Source organism: Leptonychotes weddellii, chromosome 3 (assembly GCF_054177405.1).
Source record: "Leptonychotes weddellii isolate Sample4059 chromosome 3, ASM5417740v2, whole genome shotgun sequence".
Taxonomy (NCBI): Eukaryota; Metazoa; Chordata; class Mammalia; order Carnivora; family Phocidae; genus Leptonychotes; species Leptonychotes weddellii.
Window position 1 is genome coordinate 89,802,042 of NC_138371.1, and position 14,101 is coordinate 89,816,142.

Here is a 14,101-nt window from a genome sequence, read left to right on the forward strand (position 1 = left end):
TCACAATAGTCTGAACCAACACCATCTCTTACCTAAACTATTTACTCCTTCAAACTAATTTCCATCTCTTTCTACCATTAAATAAGTAGAGAGGTTAAGATTGCTATAGCTCCAAGGGAACTTGCTTGATTAACCCCTACACACCTCTCCAGACACATCTTTGCCATTCATGTGTTCATTGTCTGATCTCTAGAACGACTGGTTTAATTCAAATTTCTTGGACATATAGGACTCATTTTGGTCTAAGACTTCACATGAGCAGCTTCCTTCCATCTTCCTTGGGCTGGACCATCTCACATCTTTCCTTAATTCCTGATATTATTTCAGAACCCATCTTAAAGAGCACTTCCTTGGGGGCATTTGTTCTGTGACCTTATTGTTTGACTATTCAAGACTAGATCAAATCCCCTTTTATGTGCAATTTCATAATACCTAGAATTATAACTAATTACTTATGTAATTTTATGTTTTTGTTCCTTTCTATCATGTAAATCTTATTACATTAAGTTTGTAGTGATAAATGGGCAATGTCTGTTTGTTAATTATTCCATCACTAGTGTCTAAAACAGTACCTGACATCTAGATGTTGTTTAATAAATTCTTATTAAATCAATCAATTAACCAATGGATTAGAAAAATAACTATAGGGGCGCCTGGGTGGCTCAGTTGGTTGGGCGACTGCCTTCGGCTCAGGTCATGATCCTGGAGTCCCGGGATCGAGTCCCGCATCGGGCTCCCTGCTCGGCAGGGAGTCTGCTTCTCCCTCTGACCCTCCTCCCTCTCATGCTCTCTGTCTCTCATTCTCTCTGTCTCAAATAAATAAATAAAATCTTAAAAAAAAAAAAGAAAAAGAAAAATAACTATAGAGTTACTCTGATTCTGTTCTTTGACTTACTAGGGGCTTCATCCTCTATCTACTCACCAGGGAGAGAACCAGGGACACCTTAGAGATAATCTATCCTTATTCCCCATTTTAGATAAACTCACCAAGTCCATGCAGTAATATAAAAAGGCTCTCTCCACTTACCTTCTGTCAAAAGTTCAACTGCTTTCCTATTCACTGTCACTGCAGAACGAATCCCAAACATTAACATGGACATTAGTGAAGATTAGTTAGCCAATTTATAAAGTTGTACATTTCTAAAAATGTTAATCTCAGGGTCCAAAATTCAAGTGTTATAATATCAGTAATACTAGCATAAAAAAAAGTCTTGGGACCATAAACAAGTGTTTCTCCTCCCTCATTGATTAAAATCATCTCTGGGCATGCGTATAAATCGTGATAGATATCGTTAAAGGATTTTTCAAACTAATTCCAAATAGGAAAAGGCAAAATAAAGACTAGAAACTTGGATCTTGGCAGGCACCTTAAAACTTAATCTGTTGTTGTTGTTTTTTTTTTCCCCAATGTGGAAAAAAAATGACATTTCTAATTTGAGGAAAACCAAACACATACAATACAAACTTGGGAATCAGAAAAATTGGAAGTTCACATAAAATTTTTAAAATTACTTCATTTCTTTATTTCTTTAAATAATGAGCCATTTCAGATCCGTAGTTTAATTTCAAAAATATTTCAATTAGATTTTTAAGAAACCATATTATTAGGCTAAGTAAAAGTTACCTGTTTCCTGCTTGGAATTGTATCTATATTTTCACAATAGACCAAATACAATGTTTTGTTGAAACAACTTCATTTGTTGGATATTTCTATTCATAACATTTTGTTGTAGTTTACACCATCTTTGCTATTGATTAAAATTAGATAATACTTAATTCATTTCAGGTTATTTTGTGTTTTCTGTGCTTAGGTAATCTTGATTGGCTATGAAAGCTCTCTTTTTGTCAACCTGTAGTACTTGAAGCATATTTATTTAAAAATAATACTAATGATATAAGTAGATAAAAGTATAGTATCACATGGCTAGGATTTTTCAAGTAAGAGAAAAGTTTATGATTAAAGTGGAGAAGATAAGGTAAATAAATATATAAAAACCGGTTGTTTTTTACATTTAAAGTTCAAGTGTTCTTTCTGTTCTTGTTGTTCTTGTTCAGATGATCTCTCTCTTGTTCCTTTTTGTGTGTCACAGACATTTATATTCCTCTTTTCCTAACCTAACCTTTCCCTGATTACAGACATTGTGCTAATTACTCACTGTGATTCCAAGGTTCGACACAGCCGGCTTTGTTCCCACTTCTGCAAAGGCACACAGCTGCATCAAGATTCAGTAGGGAGTTTTTGAAAATAACCTAAATGGCATTTGGGAATAGATCTTCCTCCAGTGGGTAAATACCTATTCAAATCAACAAAATATACATTCAGTAAGCATATTTTTGAAATGCTACAGACTTCCCAAATGAGTCTTTTTACAATGAAAGATTCCTAATATGCTAATACAAATGTAAATATTATATCAGGTCACATCTAAGGATAGAAAAGTCTTGTAAGTAGAAATGTCCATTACCCATTCAAGATTTTCTGCCAGAGAGGATGTGTAGTATCATTTCCTAACTGTAAAGAACCAGGAAGTTTTGTTGCTATTGTTTTTTGTTTCGTTTTGTGGGTATACATAAGCACAAGGCACCAACTATAGAGTCTAGAGTGTGTTTTTTTCACTCTTGAATTCTGACTCTCTTGTTAGTATGATTAATTCCTATTTTTCAAAAGTCAGACATTAACATATAAGTACAGGATTTCTGTCTTCTTTTGAAATCTATCAGCATCTGCCAACTTTGGTCCCCATTCCTGGTTGGCAGCAGTAGGTGCTGGCAAGTGGTGGCTGCAGCCTCAGTCAGCACCCTTCCCCCACTGTCAGACTCCCACGCACTGAGGCTTAGAGTCAGGTACCATTTATCTATTGTTTTTCTAAGGTTAGAGTTGACAAAATAATTTTTTTTTATACTTGTATTCCCATCAAGTGTAGTAACATTAAAAATGGACCCAGATAAGGCTATATGTTTGAAATAAAACATAGTGCAAGGGTGTAGTGCGAGGAAATAGTATATTTCCTTGTGGAAGGCAAAGAACATTCCATGTATTTAATTTGTTGTTGTTGTTTTTAGATTTTATTTATTTATTTGACAGAGAGAGAGACAGCGAGAGCAGGAACACAAGCAGGGGGAGTGGGAGAGGGAGAAGCAGGCTTCTTGCCGAGCAGGGAGCCCGATGCAGGACTCGATCCCAGGACCCTGGGATCAGGACCTGAGCCGAAGGCAGATGCTTAACGACTGAGCCACCCAGGTGCCCCCATGTATTTAATTTGTAATGTGTCTGTGTGAAAGACTGCTTCTTCAACACCTCACCCACTCTAGCCTGCTACACACATTTATATTAACTTACCTCTTAGGAGTTTAGGTTATAGCCACCATGATATGGAGTGAGCTGACTTTTCTAAAATGAGTGTGTGAACACATGTATGCTTAGGAAAAACTGGCATATCTGGTCATTGCATTTATGAGTGGTTTTAACTTTCTTTTGTTTACTTTTTTTACGTTATAAAATTTTCACCATGTGCTTGTGCTATTTTTAAAAACAGAAGCAACAATGAAATTTTTTTAAAAATGAAAGAAATGTTTTGGTCAGAATGCTAAAGACATATTCCCTATTTGTTCCCCTCTGGATGCAATTAATGCATAGTTCAATCTTCATAGAACCTAACCCCAAATGCAAGGGTCTTTATAATCAGCCTTGCCAAATTGATTTTCACTCAATCAAAACCCTCCTCTTCAGGCATATTGATTTTCTCACTGTGGTTTAAACACACCTGAACCCTGAACTGTTTCCTCCTCTACATTTTTATTTATTCTGTTAACCCTCTCAACTTCCATCCAAACCCAGAATATCTTATTTTGTCAATGCTCAAACTACTCACATCATTCAGTGTCAGTTCCAGCTCCTTATTAATGTGATCCCCAGATTTCTGAAATGATCGCTAGCCTCCCTAATAGCAATTGCACTAAACTGACTATAGCAAACACTTTAATCTTTACAACAATATTCCCTTATTTGTCCTCTGAAGAATACTAAGTCCTTGAATTAGTAATAGTTTTTATGATATAAAATAGTTCAATGGTTTAAAAAAAAAAAAACCTTTAAAAACTTTAGAACAGATTTATTTACCGCAGTAATTCCCGGAACTATTACAATTTGCATGCTGTCCTATTCCTATGTGGAAGAGAAGTTTTCATTTACAGTATTTTACAAACTCTTATCAGCAGCAAACTCTCTTTCAGTCCATATTTCTAGTAGAATTTTACAGAATACTACTCTGCAAAGGACTCTATGGGCAATACTACTTCATAATGTAGTTTTATGATGAACACTTTCTTCTAAACCAGCTAGCAAGTTTCTAAAGACACTGAACTTGTTCTTGCCAATCTTTTTGTGCTCCAATGTCCTTGAACAGTTATGAGCACATGCTATGTGATGGACGTAAGAATGGCACAAGAAATGTGTTATCCATTGGCTAACCTGATGGAGCAGTAGCAAGGGGTGGGGGCTGATTCAGTAAACAGGAGGAAATGTCTAAAAGAGCATTAGGTAATCTCTGAACATCCAACATTGTTTCTCTCTTCATGACACTTGTTCCTTGTCATGTCTCTTCTGTCTGAACCAAATGATTTCAGACTCAGGCTTCATGTAGCTCTCCACTGTGAAAGAGGCTTAAGGAGATAGGATCACTTAGATTCAAGGGGCAGCCTCATTTTTCCCTCTACTATTCTCAAATTGATGGAAACTTTACATCTGTCATATCTTCTTTTAAAGATGAATGTAGGGAAGATGGATGATAACCACTCAGTATGTATTCAACTTCAAAATGAATGGCCAGTTGAAAACCCTTCATGATGTCTCCATCTAAAAAAATTAATCCAAAGAAATATTTGAGCTGTCTAGCTACCGTCCCTAACAAGTGTTGACCATTGTTTATTTCTGAAATAATTATGTATCTATATATTAATTACTAGCATTTTTTTTCTGTTGTACATATTAAGATATCCTTAAACTCTCAGAGACTGGACCTAACGTGACTTGTTTTATGCTCTGCAAAGGAGAAGCAGATGCAGGTTAAAAAAGACTGGTACATTCTTAATGAATACACGAACTACTTGTAGAATGCATTCTTGTTGTGCCACTTTGCCATGTTTTCTGACTCGTCAAACTAGGTCCTTACTTTGCATTTATGTTGATTACATTCAAAACCCATGTGCCTCACTCATGCACTTTCCTCTATGTCCTTATCTCTCAAAGGGTGATCAGAGAACCAGTAGCATGGGCATCACCGGAGGGCTTGTTTGAAATACAAAATCATAGGTCCAACCCCAGACACAGTGAATCAGAATATGCATTTAAGCAAAATCCCTCGGTAATTCTTATGCTCATTAAAGTTTGAGAAGGTTTGCTCTATTTCTCTTCTGAATTTCTACTGTAGCCTCATGCACATGGCTTAGTGTGTTGTCCCCTTCTCAACTGTCCCTGTTATCCAGGGAGATTTCTTTAGCTTTTCTCTCTTCTCCTTTCCGTGACTCAGCTTCCTTGGAACACTCCAAACCACCTCCACCATTTATCTTGTGCCCATTCAAAGCCCTTCTATCCATATATTTTCCACTACCATTCAAAAAAAAAAAAATTCTTTGCACCTGCCTTTCCTATAGCTTGCTAGCTCAGATAGAATTCCCTTCTCCTTCAAGATACTCTGAAGAGTAGCCTACTCCACTTTCTAGGCATTCTTGGGCTCATTGTCTGTCTTTCTGCTCTATCACTCTCCTGAAACTCCTGAAACTCCTTCAAGTCACAATTACTTAAAATTGCTGAACACATTGAGCATTTTCCAAACTTCAGTTGATGCCTTACTCCTTAAACCTCTCTTTTCCCTCAGGTTCTGTGGCCTAATCCTGTTCTGATTCTACAAAGACTCAGATCTTTCATTTTCATTTCCCTGCCTCCGCTTTTTTATTAAGTATATTGTCTCCAGCCACCCATCCTCACTCTCTTCTTTTATCTCTCTACACATTTTCTGTAAGTAATGTTACCTACTCCCAAGATTTCAGCTACCAAGTTCAGTTCTACTGGCTCCTCTGATGTATGGCTGTACCTTCTCTCCTGAGCTCCAGCCTCATGTTTCTCTTTGCATGTTAGATGCTTCTCCTTGTCAGCATGACCCCAACTGAACTTACTTGCTCTTCCCTCATTCTACTCTATATTCCTTAGCTGGGCTGATGGAATTGAAATGCCGTTCTCAATTCCTCCTTCCCTTTACCCTCCATATCCAATTATCTCTGAGTTCTGCCAATTCCACTGTCTTAATAACTCTCATTTCTATCCTACCTCTCCTATCATACTGTTATTGACTTAGTTCAGCATTTCTTCATGATTTCTTACTTGCACTGTAATAACTGTCCCCTCCTAGATTTTCTTGTTCTTCACCTGCAGGGCTCTTTCTAATTAATCTTTTGCACTCCCTCCAGAGTGAAGAAGCTTCCTTCCTCAAACTGTAGTCACCTCAATGGTTTCTCCCTGCAGGTCCACAAAAAGCAAGGAAGGTCTCCTGAGGTTGCAACAATGTGAAAGGGACAGGAAGGTAAATAATCCAAATGAGATGTGGTTCCTCAGGCAACATTTCCTTCTAACAACTATGTATAAATGAAAATAAAGCAATAGTTCAAATTGATTCTGGGTCAAAAACATGACTGCAAATTGTTCTTAAAATTTTCTGTCTTAGCTGTTAGCTAGTAATGCTTGAACTCCACAACTTGCCCATCTAATTTAGGTGTGGTTTATTCATATCTGTGCAACATCTTCCTCCTTTACATCTTTGACTCATACCTGAAAACTCTGCTCAGGGATAACCCTCTCTCATTCCTGAATTCTCCACTCCCAATTTACTTTTTTTTTTTTTTCCCCAAACCTACTTCTTCTGAAAGGGACCCGGGAGACCATCTTATACTTAGAATTCATGGGCTACGTTGGGGAAAAGGGAATTATTCCAGGAGTTTGTGAGGAATTCCAAAATCCAAACAGAGAAGAAATCTCAAAAATCATCATTTGACGAGCCAAAGGCAGGGAGCAGGACCACTAAAAAGGCCTTTCATAATGCCAGCGCCAAAGCTAAGTCCTATGAAACCAGAAATCCAAGATCCTGCTAGACAAGAGCATGTACGGAGAGAAAAGTGGCAATCACTTGTATTTACAATGGGACATTGCCTAACTCACTGCCTAGGGCTGGCATTCATGGTCAAGCATGTGGTGGGCTCAGAGGTGAGCCTGCAATGTTTATAGGACCTGGATTGGACAGGCACCATCCCCTAAACCTTTGGTATATGGAGCAAATGTTTTTTATTACCATTGTATGCTTTATTCTAGATTAGAAATGTGACTATTTGAGAAAGCCCAAACTAAATAAGGATGCATAAGGGTTCTTTAGGTTAATAATAAGGGTGACAGCAACTCCTGGCAGAAAGAACCCTGGCAGCTCCCTCAGGTGAGGAAGGGTCTTATTCAAATCGGGCTTCCCAGGGCCTTTCACACCAGTAGGCCCTCTAAGTTTATTAATACGCAAGTCTATCATTTTTAATGACCTATGTGGTGGTAATTAGCAAGAAACAAACACAGGATAAATACAGAAACCAATACAAATGACCATACAGCTGAAACAAATAGACCAAAGATGAAACTTGTACAGATTTGTCTATAACGAGTGTTGTGGTGTTCCTTTGGTTAGCAGAGCTTCCATGGATCAAAAATATTGCTTCACTGGATGCCATTTGGTAAATGGGAAAATTTCTAAATGTAACTATGAACTATAGGACTAAGAGAAAAATTAGTTTGCAAACTTGAAATTTCATTACCTGACTACTTGAACTGTTAGAAACATTCCATTTAATCAGATATTTTTATTTTTTAAGATTTTATTTATTTATTTATTTATTTATTTGTCAGAGAGTGAGAGAGCACAAGCAGGGGGAGTGGCAGGCAGAGGGAGAAGCAGGCTCCCTGCTGAGCAAGAAGCCCGATGCGGGACTCGATTCCAGGACCCTGGGATCATGACCTGAGCTAAGGCTGACGCTTAACCGACTGAGCCACCCAGGCATCCCTCAGATATTTTTAATATACATTCATTAAACTCTTCTATGTGGACAGCTTTTGAAACATGTTAAAACTGCTACCAGAGTCAGAAGAGCTAAGAGCGTTTTTAAAGAATCCCAGCATTATGTCTACAAAAGTAAATATACAGCACATGCTTCCTTTGAATTCCAATAGAGAAACTAATGTACGATCCATTAATCCTTTATTTCCTTTCCTCAATAACACGAAATATAACTTCACACATTAAAAGTGATATTAATGGGTAATCCCTAAAAGTACAGACTGAGCAGGAATATTTCTCTTTAGGAACTTAAAGATCAAGGAACTGAGGGGCACCTGAGTGGCTTAGCAGATTAAGGACTGACTCTTGGTTTCGGCTTAGGTCATGATCTCGGGGTCTGGGATGAAGCCCCATGTGGGGCTCAGCACTCAGTGTGGAATCTGCTTGTCCCTCTCCCTCTGCCTCTGCCCCACCCCCTGCTCCTGCGTGCACTCTATCTCTCAAATAAATAATATAAATAAATAATCTAAAAAAAAAATCAAGGAACTGAACTAACACTGAGAACTTATTACATTCCAAGATCTGTTACTCATGGGCATTTAGATTGGTTTTCTTATTTGATCTTTATAAAAACTCTGTAAGTAGGTGTTATCAATAGATAAAAATGAGGAAAAATAAGTGAAAATAACAACTGAGTACTTACTTAATGCCGAGGACTTTATTAAGCATGTAGGCTATCTATTATCGAAACCTCATTTTACAGATGAGGCATGCTGCTCAGAAATCACAGGTGACTTGCTTCTAGAAAGACCACCTTTAAGTGGTAAAAGGGAATGTGGTTTTCCTACTTGCCTTCAAGGCCCGAGCTGCTCTCCTTATAAGCACCTGCAATCTTTAAGACAGGTGAAGACCATTTTGGAGACAAGCGAACCGAGCCACTTATCTATCTGCTTTTTAATCAGGTCTCTCTGCAAAGCTGTCTTCCAGATATTTTGTGTCTGCCCCCCCCAATGCCTAGCACTGTGTTCTACCATACTCAATAAACACTGGCCCAACTGATGGAGGGTCGTTAGTGTGCTATTAAGGGACACTTGTCACACTCCAGGAACTGTTTTGGCCCCATGTTAATAAACAACTGACTATGATGAACCTTTTAAAGGAAATTAAATTATACTCCTCTGAAAACATGTTTTGTAAAAGTGAGAATTTTATTATTATTTGGGTTTTTTTGAGGGTATCGATCTTAAATACATTTAAATAGCTAGATCAGGAATAGGGTTAGCAAAACATTCCTTTGTGAGACATGATAAAGAATAATAATTTGATATATAGATTTAGGTGCAAATTCACAGATTCTTATAAAGAAATGACTAATTGACTGTCCTATACTTGAGTATCCAATCAAATATCTCTTAATAGGTAATTTCATATATATGCAGCTCATCAGTATAACCCCAAATAAGTATAACAATTTGAACTCTATCCTCTACACATGAGCAAGGGAGATGAAATTTGTTGTGTCTGCTCTGCATTAGGCAGCTAGCTAGGTACACATAGACTGCCTAATGTTGATATTCAAAACAATCATATGAAATATGTATTCCTATAATTTTAATTAGATGTGGAAACTGAGTCTGGGAGAGTTTAAGTTAGTTGCCCAACTCACACACCTTAGGCCAGAATTTAAACCTGCCTATCTGATTCCTGAGTCTTTGTCTATTTTGCTTACAGGATGCTAACGCCAACGACTCGAAATACAAGGAAGACACAATGATGCAAATACAGCCTTCATCCAAAAGAATCAGTAATAGTGTAATGGATAATAAAATATTTATAGTATCTACAGGGTCAAGGATAAGTGCATTTTTGGGAAAAAAAAAAAAAGACTGGAAGGAAACACACCACAATGTGAACAGTGGTTTCATTGCATTACATTTTGTTATTTTAGTAATGGAAAAATTTTAACTCATAATAAAGCAGGATAAGTGCATTTTAGGACAAGGCTCTACATTAAATTATAGAAGAATTCTGGGAGAGGAGCCTTGTGAGGCATCATTTAGCTTGGACAGAGGGAGGGAACCTTCCACACTGCTGCTCTGACTAAACATGAACTATGGCAGTTAGCACTGACTTGTGAAATTTCACTTTCATTTCAAACCCAGGATAGAAACAGTAGTCATGGCTGGGTGAGGATGCTGGAGACGAGAACGGTGGTGAAGACTTCTATTTATTTATTTCCTGGAACAGTCAGACAGGTACTAAACTGATCGGGCAGGCAGTATGCCAGATGTTGGTGATAGAAAGGTAGACAGTCAATAGGGAAGTCCAGCATCCTGGGGGACGGGTAGCCCTACTCCTATAAGGTCCTACTCCTTTACAGCTCCCCCGAGATGGGGCACTCAGGCTACATCTCACTGTTATTTATGTGCCTTCTCCCTGCAGTTCTGATGATGAAGCACAATCCAGAGACTGCTAAGAGGAGAGTAGAATGGTAATGAGAGCAAATAAAATTTAGTAGTTTTTATTCATCCTCCCGCGTAGCTTTTACTCCTTCCTTTCTTCCAAATATGTGTCCTCTGAACCAATACCCCAGTTACCTCCTTGTATATTGGACAGGTTTGGAGAATATATTGATTTTGGCTTTCTTTGTCAATAGCACTCAATTACCTATTTTATTAAAAGCAAAACAAAACAAAACTCAGATTTTACACTTTCCATTTTTAATGCCCAGAAAGGAAAGAAGTCACTGCCACATTGCATGGCCTAGCCATTAGAACACTGTTCATGACTTAAAATGGAACATTGTAAAGTTGGTGAAACAATTTCTGGTCCCCAGTACAACGAAATTTGGTTCTCTCACCTCCTGAGGAGTTTGACCTGAACATGGTAAGTTGGGGTCTTTTAGTTCTCCCAGTGAATGTGAATGGTGACATCAAACCACCAACCTAGCCCAAGGGGTAATTTCCTATGAGTCTTTGAGGCTGGATATTCAATCTTTAACATTTTACTCCCAGTGGCAGACCTTTCTGCAGAAAGCCTTCTTGACTTCCATCTCAAGGATCAAAGGTATTTTTCTCACGGTTTGCGACACTCATGCCTCAAATGAACATGCCGGAACGTCGCAAAGCTTTTCTCCCTTTCCCTTTTAACTTGAGCGCTCAGGCCTGCTGATTCGGCCCCCTGCTGTCATTCGGCATCTTCCACCCGAAGAGTTTTATGAGAAGCAAGAGACAGAGCACTTAGGCAAAGAGGTAGTTTTAATTATTTACTTTTAAGGAGTGGGAAGAATTGGGGAGAAAAAAGAGAAGTCTTGTGTCTTTGAGGAGTCTTTCATGGATGAAACTTTTACAGGACAAAACAGCAGCTACTTGGTTTGTACTGATAAGAAAAAAAATAGTGACTACAAGTCACGATGGAGCAAAGGCTCTGAGGTGGATTATACACACACCCAGATCCCTGTAAGCCTACCTATGTGTGGTAAATTGTCTATCGGGGAAAATGTGTTGGGAGTCTATAACCACAAGGGCACACCTGTGTGAGTTCTGTCTCAGTATGTCTGTGAAGATGTGGATATGCTATGAAGATATTTGGAACAAATGGCAAGGTTTTTCTAGCTTTTATGTATTCACATAGTATTTGCAGGGACACATCAACTGGGCAGAGTTACAGCTATGAGCAAGAAAGTAAGGCCATAATATTTCAAAAATGATTCTTCCTAAAATTTCATGTGTCTATTCTCAAGAGCTGTCCTCCAGCACTCAGTCAGAACCAATGTATTTTTATGTTATGACCTATTCTACTAAACATGGCTATCTCATTTCTCAGGTCAAAACATTAAAAGGGGGAAATGCTGCTAGCAATTGGCAAAGGCAAAAATTGCAAAGAGATAGATAGAAAAACCATAAAGCAGACATAGAGATTTACAGAGCGAAGCAGTGTGAGGACACCTATTTGAGGAGCCAACAATTACACCTCCGCTAATAATCTTTGGGGGCATAGCACAGAAATTGATGTTCCAAATGTTGACCAAAGTCATCATATTTAAAATCCCCAGGGTAAGAAAGCAGAGAGCAATGTAATAATTTTAGAAAACTGTCCATCCAAAATAGATTTTAAAATATTTTCACTTAAAGAGAACATTTTCCTTACCAATGATGTGGGATAAAGTAGGTGTTATTCCATTTGGGTCTAAGATTCAGTTAATGCAGTGTTTTTAGCATTAGGCGCAGGTGGTGGCTACTCCCTTATATGGTCCAGATGATTTCACTCTTTTTCAACAAGGCAGTGCCAAAGCAGTTAGCATGCAAACCATGCACAGGTGTTGGGGGGGAGGCATGAGGAGTGGGTGGGAAGAGGAGGTCATCTGCACTAATGGAAAATAAACTAAAAGGGCATATCCAGTCTCACCTTCGTATGTGAAGGGCATCTATTTGCTTTCCATTTTCTGATAGGGAGTGATAGATTTACAACTAATACAATAAATAGAGCTTTAGGGAGTGCAACAAAAGAATCCAAGCCCTGGCCAGTGATTTGATTTTCTCTAGCACATCTACCTGACTGAGCCATCTGGCAGAAAACTGGTGTATCAGCACAGCAAAGGGTGTGGGCTTGAGGCAAGCTAGCCCCTTAGCAAACAGGCTAGTGAGAAAGTGCAAGATGCAGCAAGACTGAGGCTGGCCAGTTACCAGGCTGCAAAGGCTGTCAACATGGGAAAGGAAATGAGTGGTCCACATCACTTCGTCCGGTGTGTCTGGACAGGCCAGGTGTAGAAGGCGTCCAAGCTCAGTACCGGAGAATGTCTAACAGGTGGGGCAGGCTTTAGGGAAGTCAGGCTCTAATTAAGAAAACAATGACTAGCATTGTGGTTTAGAGAGAGAAGTCCATTCATAAGGAGAGGGAAGTGAGTGCTATGGGAGGGAGAAAATTTTCCCCCATTGGAAGAATGGCTAACAGGTTGACAGACCTCCAACTAGGAGGGTGTTTCATAACAAGAATTCAACTGAATAAATGTGAAAGATGTAATAGCCTTTATTAAACAGTTCATGAGTTGGGCAGCATCCCATCTAGCAAGTAGAGGGGGCTCCCAAGGAGTTGTACCAAATGGAAAGTTTTTATAGAAAGGGGGTGGGGAGAAAGTTATTAGCCAAGGGAAGGATTATTTCAGGCACAGTATCTTTCCCTTAGGGGAAGAGCAAGGGGTCTTATCACGCAGGGGACTTCATCTTTCTTTGTGGGGATGGAGAGGGGCCCCTCTGGTAGACTCCTTTGTGCCGATCCAAAAACTCCCGACTGACCGATTTCTGGCAGAGGTTGAAACTGCAGTTAAGTTAGGTATCAAGCTCTGGTTTGGGAACTCAGTCTAAGTGACACCATGTTGGGCCTGTGGTTTTCTTTTTAACAAAGGTCAATCAAGAAACAGGAAGGTTAGCTAAGTAAATAAGGATCTAGAGAATGTTGTGACTTAGAGCTTATACAAACACTGCATTCCAAACACAACTGTGCCATTAGACCAAGAACTAACTCAAAGTTCTCCTCAACTATGAGATGTAGGCTTCTGCAGCTGTTCTCACAATGTCACCTGTGGATCGGCCAGACATACACTGGGCAATGTGGGTCACCAGGATACAGATAGAGACCTTCAGAGCTTAAGAAAGAAAAAGTAAAGGACATGATGTAGGGACTGGCCAAGACACTAGCATGCATTACACTGCATTTAGTTGGACCTTACAGATTGGAACAAGTATGTTTTTTATTCTGATTTACTTTTCCAAAAATTACATACACAAGGGCTTGCCATTCTCCACTTCCCCTCCACATGGGGAGCTTGGGTGGCTCTGTGGAGGAAAAAGAAAAAAGCTTACCAGGTGTTTTGCTTTTGTGGGCTTTTTTTTTTTGGTACACTATTGAACACATCACTGCATTTTAATCTGGAACAGAGGGTGGAAAAGTAGCATCTGATTAATCAGAGGCTTATAGATTATTTGGTGATACAACTTAACTGTGTTGATGATGAAATG